The sequence below is a fragment of the Haemaphysalis longicornis genome, unplaced genomic scaffold, assembly GCF_048455015.1.
Source record: "Haemaphysalis longicornis isolate Haplotype H1 unplaced genomic scaffold, Haemaphysalis longicornis Haplotype H1 scaffold_8, whole genome shotgun sequence".
NCBI classification, from domain to species: domain Eukaryota; kingdom Metazoa; phylum Arthropoda; class Arachnida; order Ixodida; family Ixodidae; genus Haemaphysalis; species Haemaphysalis longicornis.
This window is the reverse complement of record NW_027526445.1, coordinates 125,059,519-125,075,629: the sequence shown is the minus strand read 5'-3', so window position 1 is coordinate 125,075,629 and position 16,111 is coordinate 125,059,519. Positions and strand designations below refer to the sequence as shown.

Below are 16,111 nucleotides of genomic sequence, written 5' to 3'. Positions count from 1 at the left end.
TAACGCATGCTGTTGGGAAACCCGAACCGAAAGCCAATCGCGCACTCACACCGTTTAGGCAGGAACCTGACGTTTTCTGCGTTGCCACTCCCTCCGGCTTCGTACACGGCCAGCATCATGATGTATGAGCACCTTTTTCAGCTCCCGGCACCAGGGGCTACATCTTCTATATATACAAGAAATTCTCGGCGCTTTCCTTCTTAATGGGCTTCTTTAAAAGAATTAAGAGTTGTTAAGAAGTAAATGGAAAAGGGAAGCTGAAAAAAGAGTTGAGAGGTCACGCCCTTCAGCTTCAACGCGAATGCATTGTGTTAACGAAGCTAAAGAGATAAGTACACGCGGTTTAACGCTCCCGAAACAATTTTGAGACGTGTGATCCATCTTTCGAAGGAGGAATAAGTAAAGAGATTTCTGGCGTTCCCTCTGCGCGTTTATTCGAGCCACGTCGTATACGTTTGTAAACGAAGAAGCGCTGGCAAAGCGATTAGTCTGCCGGTCACAGTTGGTGTGTTGAAATAATTTCTTGTGTTGAACGTCAGTACATCCGACGCTTGAACTTCTCATCTAAGAAGCCATCTCCACGCATATAAATTCTCACTAAAAAGTTTTGCACTCTCACCTGGTAGCTCACCTTTCCGTACATATACATACACAGGCATGCACACGCACACAGACATGCGCACAATTATATATATATATATATATATATATATATATATATATATATATATATATATATATATATATATATATATATATATATATATATATATATATATAGTATCAGGGTGGCGAACCGAACCGAAAACCGGAACCGAACTGCTATTTTTGACGGAACTGAACGCGACCCCGAACCGTTATTTTTTGAGCCGCTTAACCCGATCTGGAACTGAACTGAAAAAAGAAATAACGGTTTCCGGTTCACGACAACATGGTTCCACTATCCAGTTATTGGGGGGGGGGGCAGTGTCATTAGGGGCTTCTTTTTTTTACGCGCCATGAACTTCGCAGTCTCTGGCGCACTTTTTCCTTCAGATGAATCAAAACGCTACAAAGGTTCTCTTCATCGTCACAACATGGTGAAACCTTGATTATTTGATTGATCGTGTGGTTTTTGAACGTACCGACACTACACAGGCAATGGGGGCGCGCCGCAGTGGAGGGCTCCGGATTAATTTTGACCACCTGGGGATCTTTAACGTCCGTCGAAATTCGGACACACGGGCGTTTTCGCTTTCCGCTTCCATCAGAAAACAGCCACCGCGGTTGGGAATCGAACCCCCGTCCTTGGGCTCACCAGCACAACGCCTTAGTCACAGTACGGTGAAACGACTGCACTCCCATATTGCAAAGGTATACGTTATTGGTGGTCGAGCAAGAAGGGTGCAAGGCTGAGCAGAAGGAATGTCAAACCCTCGGCAGCCGGAGCTAGGTGTGAAGCACCGACTTTGCCCTTCCCGCGGTCGCCGGTACGCCGGTCACCACGCCCCCCTAAGGTGCCTTTAAAGGTTTACAGAACCTCACGGAACCACAAATAGGAAAAAAAAAAAACAGGGCGAAGGGTCGAAGAAATAAGATTCTTAAACGCACTAGGGGGGGATAAGAGAAGACTGATTGATTATGTGGTTCAACGCGCGGACGCTACACAGGCGATGAGGCGCGCCGTTGTGGGGGGCTCCGGATTGACCACCATGGGGGGCTCCGGATTAGCGCGCGCCGAAATCTCGAAGACACGGGTGTTTCCGCTTTTCGCCTCCAATAGCAAAGGACCTCCCAATGTCCGTCCGCGTCCATCCGTGCGCACACCACCATCAAGCGAAAATCAAGCGAAATTCGATTTGAGCCGTGAATAGCAGTTTCATTCAGGGAATAATCGAGGTGCAACTCACGGCTCAAATCGGATGAGGGTCGGTCCCCAAATCGGATGTCATTCGGGGCGCAACTTGGATGTCATTTCGAGTCCCCGTATTGCCCACCCTCGCCATCATCTACGGAGTGAAGATGCTGCCATTTTTATTTTCTTATGCTACAACTGTTAAAAATTTTACAGCGCTGGTATCAGGCACTGGTATTTAAAAGCGCCATAACGTAAACCCAACTCTAGGGTCTCATGGTTAGTGTAACGGGTGATTACACAGCGAAGATTGTGAATTCAGCAAAAGAGGAAAGGGTAGAAAATATATCCCACCACCATACACATGTTTTGGCGGTGTCTTTGTGTAGCACCAGTAAGGTGTGGGCGGGAAGTAGCTGGCAAATTGTCACCACTTCGTCTACTTTCCTAATATCTCACCAAATCGTTAACATTTGGCTTTGAAATTGCACCAGTGTCATTGGGAAATAGCAGCATATTGAATTGTTTGCACTTTGTTGTTATTGTCGTTTTAAACTACGATTTTTTTTTCCCACTTGGCTGATAATTCACGTCATCAAACCGGTTCTCGAACCGGTTCAAGCTTCCGAACCGGTTCGTGAACCGGTTCGATGGCGTGATTTAGTCGAACCGGAACTAAACCGGAACGACATGAATTCGCCCGAACCCAAACCGTAACCGAAGCGGTATTTTTGTCGATTCGACACAATGGTTGAAAAAATTACGTTTAAACATTTAAACTCTACGTTTAAACACCTAAATTAGCCCAACACTGTTTTACACCCCGATTTGACGTAGAACACTACCATCCCTACAAGTTAAGAGATGCGCGCATTAAAGCTTTCTCACATCGAAAGTGCGTCAGAACCTTCACCGAAAGTGCGCCGAATCAATCGTCAAACAGAGCATTGAAGGACTCTGGTCAAACCTTCAAAGACCTAAAGAATCGCAAACGGAGAACGAACGCATGCGACGATTTATGGCGCACTAAGTAAATGCATCTCTGAAAGATGTACCAATACGCGGTTTATGAGATAAAGGTACAACTATTGTAGTCCTTCTTCATGACCGATGCCTGCATTGCCTTATCTAGGACCGTTCCTTTTTCGCGATTAACCCTTTGCACACAATGGAAGCCCATTTTCACGCACGCGCCGTGTGGCCAGATATGTTATCAGAGCTTTTCGGTCGACCAACCGGTCTATAGGGAAATGAACTAGTTTTCCAACATAACGCCATCGGTCCCACGTAGAAAGCTTTCGCTTTAAAAATAACAATGAAGGCAGATGTTGTTGGAATAACTCCCTGAATGGTGGGCCACCGTTTTCCAACAACCATTCTATAGCAAGAAAATCAAGAACATAAAATTGAACCGAAAGCACAGATGAAAATTTATACCAAATACCCCTGCTACACGGGCGTTCGAAAGGACATCCTAGTGAAATAGGCGTCTAACTTTTAAACGTCACTAGAAGTGGGAGGAGTTCCGCCGGTTTACACAATTCTCAAAGGCAGTTGAAAGGCTCCGCGTTCTGTCGCCTTGTTTTGGTGTCGCCAGTGCTCCCCACTTTTGTTTAGTCATCGTTACTTGACAAAAAAAAATAATTTTAGAGCTAAACTGGGAAAACTGGGGTAAGAGAACAATACCAGTGCGAGTAATAAAATTGATTATCTCCTACAAACACGCACAAAACATGCAATAAATAGAATGAACAATATGGCTTCCGAACGCCGTTGTTTTCTTTCTTTTTTTTCGCACCCCCGGTGTCGAGAGTACGAAAATACGTTTCTTAGATTGAGTGATGAAAAACAAAAACACGTAAAACGGTATTAAGAACATTCTCCTGGAAAACCAATGTGTGCTTGTAAATATTTATTCTTGTAAATGCGGCATGCAGTGTATGAGGCCGAAAGTACTCGAACGTTCGCGTTTCAAAGGCCTTCGAGAAGGCCTCAAAGGTCGGCGGGGGTGCTCCTTTGACTGAAATGGCATTTCGGCCCAACGCCCTTGAAAAACATTGGGTAGGAGCTCAAATATGGCGAATGAGTCAAATAACTTAAGGTCATACGCCTTTGAAACGCTCGTGTAGCAACGTTATAAGATTTGCGCGCTTCAAACTTATACAATTCCAGCACTGCAGGGGTGCAATCACATAAAAGGAAAAAAAAAACGCAGCATGTCGTCCCAAAGGCCAAACTACACGTGCGAAATACAACAAAACAGGAGCACACAAAACAAGGCAGCACTTCATGACGCACTCGACAGCGACAAAAAACTAAGACAAATAAGGAACTCGAAACATGTTGATATGAAATAGACAGCCCATCGATAAAGTGCTTGAATCAACTCCAGTACGATGACGTACTACGTTGAAAGTTCGGAGTCCACTGTTCCGAACATGCAACGCGCGCGGAGAGTTTGTTCTCACCAAACATCAGCCCGTACAGCGGGAACAATTCGCGTTCGCCAGCGGTGGCACATTGGCTCAGCAACAACTTGCCCCGCCCGACTAATCCGAGCAGGCGAGAAGCAAATGTTTTCCTTATCTTTCGTACTTCCAAGCAGAAAATTTTATCTTCCCTATTTTCCTTGCTACATTAGGGCAATCACGACGTATATTTGCGCTCGAGTTTAAGGTGCAGGGATTTATTTTAACGCTACTTTTACCAATTGGAAAGAACTCGCAATTGCTGCTTCACTGATGTCCATTCCAGCAGCGCTTTCAAAGCTCGCAAGCAGGCTTATCAACCGACTGATGACTCATTGTAGCACCAATGTTTTCATCCTAAAGCTCTAAGTACGTGATAAAGAAAACTAGCCCAGTTTATATTAAAGCTCAATATTACTTTCGGTTAGAGATAGCTGCGTTCGCCATGATCGCCTTCAAATAAAGTCGTTTTTTTTACTCCTGATATGGCATTTGTACGCCATATACGCATGTACTCTCCCATTTATTTTTACTTGTTCTTGGATTTTGGCGGACACGAGGCGATTGTAGGAGCTTCTCCTCTTTCGGGGAAGCAGCAGCTCGTACCGTTACTTTAAACTCGAAGCTCCGCTTCTCTCTTTGATATCGCTACCGCGCGCAGATATGCAACCGTCGTCACGCGACACAACTTGTCAGCCTCCGCCGCGCCCTCAAGCGTTCGTCGTATCTGATAAGAAAGGGTGACGAGGGGAAACGCGGCGCGTCGTGCCATCTCTCGTCCGTGTTGTTGGCAAAGCGGGTGCTGTTGCCAGTTCTTGTCCGTGCGCCAAACGACGCTCTTCATCAGACCCTCTGTTTACTCTCCCGTGGAGACAGCTGTGGATAAAGGATTGAGAAGGAAGCGACCCCTCTCCTCATTTGTAGACAGTGGAGCTATTACAAGCTGTTACCATTCCAGAAACGGGGTAATCAGAGATAGAGTATAGGAAACGTTTGCTTCCGAGGTTTGCTTCCGAGGTCAAGAAAACCTCGGAAACCAAGGAGGAGAATGCAATAGGTCATTGAAACAGATAAGGAATTTAGAAAGACAGAAAGAAAGTGGAGAAAAATGCCTGCCATGTGGGTTCCGAACCCACGACCTCCAGAATACCGGTCTGGTGCGATGACCACTACGCTACTGGCGGGGCTACTTTAGCCTCCACTTTCTGGGGTATTTATGTTAAGGAATTTTTGTTTCCTGCGCTTAAGGGTGGTAGCCAGCGCCACTCTGACTAGTCGGGTAGAAGAGGACGTTCTTTTTAACCCCCGGGCCGTGACTCTAGTGTCCACGACATGTCGAGAGTGGCCGACCAGCGTTGAACCCTCTTAAGCTACCTTTGGCACCTAGACTGCTAGAACAGAGGCCCTCGCTGTGCATGTAGCGAATCAGAATAGGAAATGAGGGGCTCGTTGAAATAGACAGAAATAATGGTTGGCAGTCAAGAAAACCTCGGATAGCAAGGAGGAGAATGTAATAGGTCATTGAAACTGACAAAGAATTTGGAAAGACAGAAAGAAAGTGGAGAAGAAATGCCCGCTGGGTGGGATCCGAACCCACGACCTCCAGATTACCGGTCTGGTGTGATGACGACTATGCTATATATATATATATATATATATATATATATATATATATATATATATATATATATATACCGTATTTACCCGATTCTAACGCGCACCCGATTTTCCTAGCAAAAAAACCGAAAAAACTTGCACCTCCGATTGTAACACGCACGGGACTTTGTGACCCAGACAAATGAATGCGAGAAAAACCGGCGATTTATTTCTCGAAGTAATCTCACTCATCTCACTCCTCGTCGCTCTCCGCTGACCACAACGTCTCGGCCTCGGTGCCTTCAAGCGCGTTCGCGATGCCGCACTTCTGAACGAACGTTCAACCATGGTCGATGGGATCATGGCCCACGCCTCGCACGCCCATCCCGAGAGCTTCTACAGGGGTACACGCTTCAGCCGACCGCTCGTTTTGAACGCGTGGGAGCCGCTGCTGCCATTGCTGTTATCAAGCGCGCAAGTGAAACGATTTGACGATTTGTGTGGACGCTGATAGAAAAACCTAGGCGCCTAGGCTTGCTGCTATAGAATACTTGCTGCGTCCGAAAAATCGTTGCTAAAAGCTTTGGCGTCATCTTGAGATGGTGATGGCGATGGGTGGGACGAAATTTCCTCTGTTCCGGCAGTTTCGGTTTTGTATCCGATTCTAACGCGCATGCGATTTTTCGGCCTATTTTTCGTGGAAAAAGTGCGCGTTAGAATCGGGTAAATACGGTATATATATATATATATATATATATATATATATATATATATATATATATATATATATATATATATCAGTGTGTCGAACCTGAAAAAATACTGGTTTGAACCGTTTCGCGAACCGGTTCGATGAGCTGAGTTATCACTCAGAATACGAAGATAAATTCAAAATGCTGCTGTTCCCCAAGGGCAGTGGCGCAATTGCAAAGCAAACCTTAAACAATTACGAGATATTACAGGAACTGATGAAGCGGCAACGATTCACCACCTACTTTCTCGCCCATACATTATGTTGTTCTAGCGACTATTCATAAAGCCACCGGCAAGAGATATGACGGTGGGATATATTTTCTGCCCTTTCCTTTTTTGTCGAAATCGCAATCGCCGCTATGGAATCGCCCATCACGCTAACGTTGAAGCCTTAAATTTAGGCTTGCGTACTGGCGCGTTGAAATACTAGCGCTTAATACAAATGGTGCACATTTTTCATATTAATAACAAAACAGAAAAATCTCATAACGGGCACATAAATACAACCAATGAATTAGATTATCTGGTCACCCTGAATAATTTTTTAGCTGTCACCTTATGGAATGTGTCAGCCACACTTTTGTTAAAAGTAAGATTTAGCTAACGCTCAGCCACTGCGTTAACAATTCCTTTTGCGATAGCTATACCGGATGTGTGCATTACAACCAGTATGTCATCATACCGCCTGACCCCCGGCCGTCGTTCCGTGTGCTACATTCAGGAATCTTATAACAGGTTACGCCGTTACAAAATGAAAGGTATATTTGACGCGTGGAGCATGACATGGAACTTTTTTGGGTAGACGCTCTTTAATTCGTCCACAGCAGTACTCTCCTCCAGAACGAGTAGCAGTAGAAGTAATGTAGTGAGTTGGGCAGTCAGTACAAGTGCACAGTCGAAGAAAACCAGATCTGAAAGAGACAAAACTGCAGAACCAGCAGAAAAGGTCATCACTGGGCGAATGGGACAGTGTATACGGTGCCGGCCTGCCTTTCTGCACGTGTCATCTGCTATTTCCAAGACAAGGTTGAGGGCTGCAGTTTCTTGCCAAGAGAATAAGTGCGCACCTTAACAGTTTTCCCTGACATATCTGTTGTTATTTGTATCTGTAAAAAAACGAAACTTGTCCACTGTACTGACCTCAAAATGTGACCACGGAACTCACTTCCTTCGCATTGATGACCCGTTCGGTTGTGAAAGGCAGGGTAAAGAAAAGTATAGAGCAATATCCACGTTTTGGTGATTTTTTTTTACTTATTCGGTTTCACTTACTTTCTCCGTATTATTTTAAAACAACGTGATTCGCCTTTTCTTTTTTGTTGTTTTCCGTGTAAACATATAAAAAAACTGAGGAATTTGATGCCCCGTGCTATATCTCTGCTCAATAGACCATATTGGTCCATTGGTCCACAATGGACCATATTCACACAATCAATCAGGTGATAGAGAAGTGCGCTGAGTATACTGAACCGCTATATTTAGCCTTCATAGATTATGAGAAAGCATTTGACTCGGTCGAAACCCTAGCAGTCATTCAGGCATTACGGAACCAGGGGAAGAATACTAGAGGATATCTACAATGGGTCTACAGCTACCATCATCCTCCATAGGGAGAGCAGTAAAATACCTATAAGGAAGGGTGTCAGACAAGGAGACACAATCTCTCCAATGCTATTCACAGCATGCTTACAAGAAGTATTCAGAACGTTGGATTGGGAACAGGTGGGAGTAAGGGTTAATGGAGAATACCTCAGTAACCTCAGATTTGCTGATGACGTTGCCTTGCTAAGTAACTCGGGGGACGAATTGCAAAGCATGCTTTCCGCACTGGGTGAACAGAGTAGAACCGTGGGCCTGAAAATCAATATGCAGAAAACTAAAGTAATGATCAATAACCTCGGGACAGCACAACGGTTTGAGATAGGTGGCGAGGAAGTGGAAGTGGTAAGCGAATATATCTACTTAGGCCAAGTTGTGACCCCAGATCCCAACCATGAGGCAGAGATAATTAGAAGGATCAGAATGGGGTGGGGTGCATATGGCAGGCATTCTCAGATAATGAATAGCAGCCTACCATTGTCGCTGAAGAAGAAAGTGTATGACAGCTGCATCTTACCGGTACTCACCTACGGGGCAGAAACTTGGAGGCTCACTACGAGGGTTCAACTTAAATTGAGAACGACTCAGCGGGCAATGGAGCGGAAAATGATAGGTGTAACATTAAGGGACAAGAAGAGAGCGGAGTGGGTCAGGGAGCAAACTGGTGTTAAAGACATATTAGTAGAAATTAAGAAGAAGAAATGGACGTGGGCAGGGCATGTAATGCGAAGGCAAGATAACCGCTGGTCATTAAGGGTAACAGAGTGGATCCCTAGAGAAGGCAAGCGTTGCAGGGGGCAGCAGAAAGTTAGATGGGCAGATGAGATCCAGAAGTTTGCGGGGATAAACTGGTCACAGTTGGCACAGGACCGAGGTAATTGGAGAATAATGGGAGAGGCCTTTGCCCTGCAGTGGGAGTACATGGGCTGGTGATTATGATGATGATGATGATATCTCTGCTACGAGGCGCTGCCTGTGCTACAGGCCGGCAGACGTATTTTACCCACCTGGTTAAATCAAAATCAAAATTTTGAATTAAATCAAAATCTCGATACACAGACGCTCTCGATTCCCATCTACTTCATAAAAATGGTCGTGGGGAACGGAGATCGAGGCCACCTGTGGTCAGAAGCAAACGGCTTAGCCACTGAGCAGGTCCTGCGGTCACACTTGTGAAGTATTAATAATTTGCCCGTGTCGGACCTTTTAAACAAATGATGAAATGCAAAAAGTTTGCACACATCGGGTGTGGGATTTCGTTGTTGCGCAGTGGAGCACTCCTGTAGCCCGATTGCTCCAATAAAGACGCAGCTAGGGAATTGCAAAGTCGTTTTATATGCCCTGCAAGCTGCCGAGAATGACATTTCGTTTGGTCAGCTTGCACTACGCTCGCGCTCCCAGCAGCAACAGACCATTGCGACATTGGTGCTCATTCATTTCCCCTGTTGTTACATAGAGCGTGATAGTGTTCAATTGTTAGGAGGGGAAAGTGCGCGAGCGGGTACCAAGTTGATGGTACGTGAAAGAAAAAAAGGCCTGAATTGCATTGTCTGTGCAATATAAACAACGGAACTGAAAAGTTCCGTATATACGGAATTATGGGAGTACGGAGTTCATACGGAGTGTTACGCTCCCAAGCGTAATTAATGTAGATATAAGTTTCGCAAACAGTCGAATCAGATGAGTTCGCACAATATGAACGTTTGGCACAGTTTTCGTGTTTTTATCTTCAATAATGAGTAAAATCACGCTCCGTATGATTTCCATATACTCCGTATATACGGATTTCACACGGACTATGATTTCGCGGTTCCAGTGATCATTTAGACTTAAAACAGGTGTCAAAATTTTCAACAGGCATGCACTGTTTTAATTTCATGTGCTTCTCAAAAATCTTTCTTGTTTTGTGGCGGCTTTGTGTCGTCCTAAGAATCTACTCCGCCTTCCCATAATTTCATATATACGGAACGTTTCTTCTGGATGGTATATATATATATATATATAGACTGAAAAGATAAAAACTCACACAGAGCGCGAAAAAAATAAGGTTAGTAGAGACAGAGACAAACGAGAAAGACTTAGAAAATAAAAATAAGTTTACTGACGTTTCAGGGAGAGGACTCCCTTTCTTCAGATATATCTATATCTATCTATCTATATATATATATATATTTATATATATATAAAAATCTAGAGAAAGATAAACTCACAAAGCGCGCAGAAATAGTATAAGTAAAGAGAGTCGGATACACAGCAAGAACAATAACAAACAATGTTTACTTACGTAGCGGCAACGGGACTTGCCTTCATCAGTCATGTAACTTTATGTAACTTTACTCTGATGAAGGCAAGTCCCGTTGCCGCTACGTAAGTAAACATTGTTTGTTATTGTTCTTGCTGTGTATCCGACTCTTTACTTATACTATATATATATATATATATATATATATATATATATATATATATATATATATATATATATATATATACGGTGCTGAGAGGACATAGCCAAAGCACAATCGCGCACTCACACCGGCAGGAAACTGACGCTTTCTCCGCGGCCTCTGTCGCCGGCTTCGTACGCGGCCAGCACCATGATGTATATGCGTTCTTCCAGCTATCGGCACTAGGTATATATCTGCTATATATACAGGAAAATCTCATCGCTGTCAAGCACAATGGGCATCTTTTGAAGGGTTAAGGGTCATCAACAAGGAAATAAAGAAGGAATAGAAAAAAAAAACGGTTGTGAGGTCACGCCCTTCAGGTATAGCGCAAATGCATTGTATTAACAGAGGTAAAAAGAGAAGCATACGCGGTTTAACGCCCCCGAAACAATTTTGAGACGTGCGATTCGTCTTTTGAAGGATGTATTATAAAGTCATTTCTCGTTTTAGCTCTCCGTGCTTATTCCACTACTCCACTACGGCGCGCATCATCACATGTGAAGAGTCAACGCGTTTAACTCCACAATCAATCAATCAATCAATCAATCAATCAATCAATCAATCAATCAATCAATCAATCAATCAATCAATCAATCAATCTGTTTAAAGAGCGAAGCTCTTTAGCAAATTGTAATTTTTCGTGTCCGCAGTAAAAATACCAAGAAATTGCCAAGTGCGCGCACGTGAGCACGGGCCTCGCGGCGAACGCCCTGCAGTTAATAAAACCAAGAAAACGCCTAGCTCTCGTGTGTGCGTGCCTGGCGGCGACCGATCAGCGTCCCGGGCGCAAGTCTGCCAAGCCAAGCTTACCCACCTAGGAAGATTGGCCAGGATTAGCAAAAAAAAAAAAAAAAACTCCATTAATTGCCGTAATCGTGCAACACTTGATCGGAACAAAAAAGACTCCAGCGTTCGCATCAACCATGGCAACACTTACTCGGGACGAGAAAGACACGACATAGCATACACCCCTCCAAAGTGATGTCCAATGATTATCACTTCCAAAACATGAAAGAAGCTCACACTTAGAGCAACAACAAATCGACTGCAGTAGGGAGCAAATCGACTGCAATAGGGGACTTCCACCTTTCTGAAACCTTACTGATGGTCGTGAAGGTTGCGTACAGCTTCGATAACTTCAAGATTTACGCGTTTGTGTGAGCTTCCTTAATTTTTTTTTTATATTGCGGTGCCGCCAGCGTATCTGTGACAGAGCTCGCCTTTAAGTTCGGCACCGCTTGTGGGACTAATTGTTAATTCCGCACTCCTGTCTTTTGCGACAAATTCTTCTCTTTCTCTACGAAGGAGATGGACAGACTTCCTTCCTTGTTTGTTTGTGCATTTTTCTTAATATTACAGCGCGGTGGGGGACTGGGGCTGAAGGAGGTACAGTCCCAGTGTGTCTCGCCTTCGGTCCTTGTTTGTGCAGCAGAGCTCTTTCAGCTTTTATTTCCGGCGTCAAGCGTTACCAGAAACAAAATACAAAGAAAAAATACCGAGTGCACGTGAGCATGCGCCACGTGAGGAGCGCCAGGCGACGGCCAGCTCAACCTTCGAGAACACTCTGCCCAGCATTCGTGGCGTGATTACTCCTCGCCTGTTCACGTGCGTTCACGTCTCAAGTGGGCAGCATACACGCCGAGTTCGCGAACACGGAGTTCGGAAATCCATGTCAGGTGCAACAGCGTGGGCTCCGACGAAGGGAGAGGGGCCGCTAGCTCTGCTGTTTCTCCAACCTTGCAGCACTAGTGCAAGCCTTGAAGGGCCCTCGAAGGCCCGAAAGGGGTTGTCAGGGTTGCTAGTTTGACGGAAAGGGCATTTCGGCCCAATGCGTTTGAAAAACATTGGGTAGGAGCTCAAATATGGCGAATGAGTCATATGACATTAAGGTCATACGCCTTTGAAACGCTCGTGTAGCAACGGTAGAAGATTTGCGCGCTTCAAACACTACTACAATTCCAGCACTGCAGGGGTGCAATCACATAACAGAAAAAAAAACAGCATGACGTCCCAAAGGCCAAAGTACACGTGCGAAATAGAACAAAACAGGAGCACACAAAACAAGGCAGCACTTCATGACGCACTCAACCGCGAAAGAAAACAAAGACAAATAAGGAACTCGGGATATGTTGATATGAAATAGACAGCCCATCGATAAAGCGCTTGCATCAACTCCAGCACGATGACGTACTACGTTGAAAGTTCGGAGTCCGCTGTTCCGAACATGCACCGCGCGCGGAGAGTTTGCTCTCACCAAACATCAGCCGGTACAGTGGGAACACTTCGCGTTCGCCAGCGGTAGCACATTGGCCCAGGAACAACTTGCACCGCCCGACTAATCCGAGCAGGCGAGAAGCAAATGTTTTCCTTATCTTTCGTACTTCCAAGCAGAAAATTTTATCTTCCCTATTTTCCTTGCTACATTAGGGCAATCACGACCTATATATGCGCTCGAGTTCAAGGTGCAGGGATTTTATTTAACACTACTTTCACCAATTTGAAAGAACTCTCAATTGCTAGTTCACTCAGCTCCATTCCAGCAGCGCTTGCTGTCTCCCTGGGTGAGTAAACAGAGGGTCTGATGATGAGCGTCGTTTGGCTCACGGGCAAGAACTGGCAACAGCACCCGCTTTGCCAACAACACGGACGAGAGATAGCACGACGCGCCGCGTTACCCCTCGTCACCCTTTCTCATCAGATACGACGAACGCTTGAGGGCGCGGCCGGGGCTGACCAGGTTTCGTCGCGTGACGAAGGTTGCATATCTTCGCGATAGCGATATCAACGAGCGGAGCTTCAAGTTTAAAATAACGGTACGAGCTGCGGCTTCCCCTGAAAAAGGAGAAGTTTCTGGCTTCGCTTCTTGTGCGCCAAACACCTAGAACAATTACAAGTAAATATGGCAATATAACGTATACATTGCCTCCGAATTGCGTACCGAGAGCGAGAGCACTATTGCAGTTCAGGGTGAACTTTTGGAGCGCACATATCTCTAACAGCAAGTGAAATTACGTGCTTTAAATCGGTCGTGAAGATAAAACACAAGTGCGGTTTATTAAAACGGCTGTTTTGTCCCGATAACAACAGCAACAATCTTATCGCCAACCTCAAAGAAATAATTTAAATATTAAGGAAAACATAATCAACAGCGGCGATTCATTAGTCACTCTCAGGCAATTATTTATGACGTCATCAATTCTAGTGCGTGGGAATCGCGGCCGCCGACTTACGTCACCGCGAAAAAGCGTGACTGTGAAAATGTAGTGGGGCCATCTAGATTTGATTCATCATATCACTTGAATGGTTACTCGCAATCAACACACTGCTGAAAAAGTTATTATTGCCGTTCATAGCACGACCCTGCGGCCCATAATGCGTCACTATGGCGCGAAATTTCAGTTTCATTTATTCAATATCAGTGTTTTTTTTTGGGGGGGGGGGATAGAATCGCTGAAATGGAGCTGACTTAGCTACCAGTCTTTTTGGGTTCTTTTCAATAGAACACAGTTGTATTTTGTCGTTATGGGCCCTTTAAAACGGGCTTTAGTTTTGTTTATCGCCTGCCTACAACTTCTAGATGTAAACACGGGTGCTACAAGCAGTCATCAGAAAGCTAATTAAAAAATAGCAGCGGCTTAGCTCGGCTATGCCAGGATATATGTAGCGTGAGCTGAGGTTCAGTTTGTTATTCTTAGGTTTCCTGGTTGTCTATAGGTTAGCTGATTATCATGCTTACTGCTGCTAAAACAATTTCCAATCCAATCCAATCCAATCCAATTTAATGCAATCCAATCCAGTTGCGGTGGCCGCGGCTCCGGCGCTAGCTGTGCGCCATGAGACGTCACTGTTCCTCGCGCATGCGCAGCACGGCTCTTCAAGAGCCACGCGAAACTGCTCAACCTCGGCCAGTGTAGCTCACCCTACAAAACGATTTTGTAAATTATGTGCACTCGTGCGCTTTGTGGAACATAATGCCGACCCGGGCGTATAAACCCGAGTAAAAACGCATTTCGTGCTGCCCTATTACGTGCTCATTCACAGCTTTCTCGCTAAAAATTCCGACTACTAAAAGACCGAGTAAAACGATCACAGTAAAGCGATATTTCTCACAGACCAAGGAGTCGTCTTGCATATATACTGTGAAATTAGAAATTTCAAATAGTTTTTGCGTGTTATTCGTAGTCAGAAGTTACTACACCTACATTTTAATGGGATAGTTTCAATGGCCCTGGGAGAGCTGGCCGAGCACTGTGCGAAACTGGAAACTGTGCACAAGTAAAGCTTTGGTCCTCAATATTCCCTGCGCAGAAACAGTTTATTGTACTAAATATTTACAGTGTAATCACTCCTGACAGAACTGCGATGAGCCGGAACGCTGTACCTGTAAAACTTCCACGTCTACAATGACTTGAATCGTGTGTGGGCGGGGCGATGCGCGCGCGTTTGTGTGCGTGGGAAGGGACCTGCAACCATCCGTCTTGGAAGTTGCAGCCTGTCAAGGCAGGAGCAGATGCCGAGGAAATACCTTCTCCACTCCCAAGCCGCCTGAGTCACCACGCCCCTGCTTGCGACAATCACGAAAGGTATTCACCTGCGCTCTCAACAACCGCTACATCTCACAGTCTCAAAACTACCAGTTGAATGAACGAGAAGTCGGTACATCAAATAGATGTTGTTCAAAAGCGGTTACTGCTACATTAACTCTTTTTACATTATCTACATATATATATATATATATATATATATATATGGTATAAGTAAAGAGTCGGATACACAGCAAGAACAATAACAAACAATGTTTACTTACGTAGCGGCAACGGGACTTGCCTTCATCAGAGTAAAGTAAAATCATGTAACTTTACTCTGATGAAGGCAAGTCCCGTTGCCGCTACGTAAGTAAACATTGTTATTGTTCTTGCTGTGTATCCGACTCTTTACTTATACTATTTCTGCGCGCTTTGTGAGTTTATCTTTCTCTAGATTTATATATATATATATATATATATATATATATATATATATATATATATATATATATATATATATATATATATAGTAAGGAAATGAGGGGCTCGTTGAGGAAATGCAGAAAGATAGGTCAGCAGTCTACAACGCCAAAGGAGGCATAGGGGTATGGTTAGGCTCTTTTCTTGTTTACTACGGTTAATGAACTAAACATTTTTTTTAAATATACAGAAGAAAGAAAGAAAAACACGCGCCCAGAGTGGGGACCGAACCCACGCCTTTGGTGAAAAACTGCCCGCCGGGTGGGATCCGAACCCGCGACCTCCAGAATTTTGCACCAATTTTTTCACCAATTTCTTTCTGACTCAAAAAATTCTTCATCTCATTCTATGACCCACCACAACCTCCCCTTTGCTTTCTGAGGTTTTCTTGACTGCCAACCCTTATTT

The 16,111-nt window shown here is 44.6% G+C and overlaps 1 protein-coding gene across 3 annotated transcripts in view; it reads right to left on the bottom strand.

The window, feature by feature from the left end:
- Window positions 1–16,111, bottom strand: part of LOC144149815 (equilibrative nucleoside transporter 1-like) — a 150,668-nt gene that overhangs the window by 90,780 nt on the left and 43,777 nt on the right. The window lies entirely within an intron of this gene.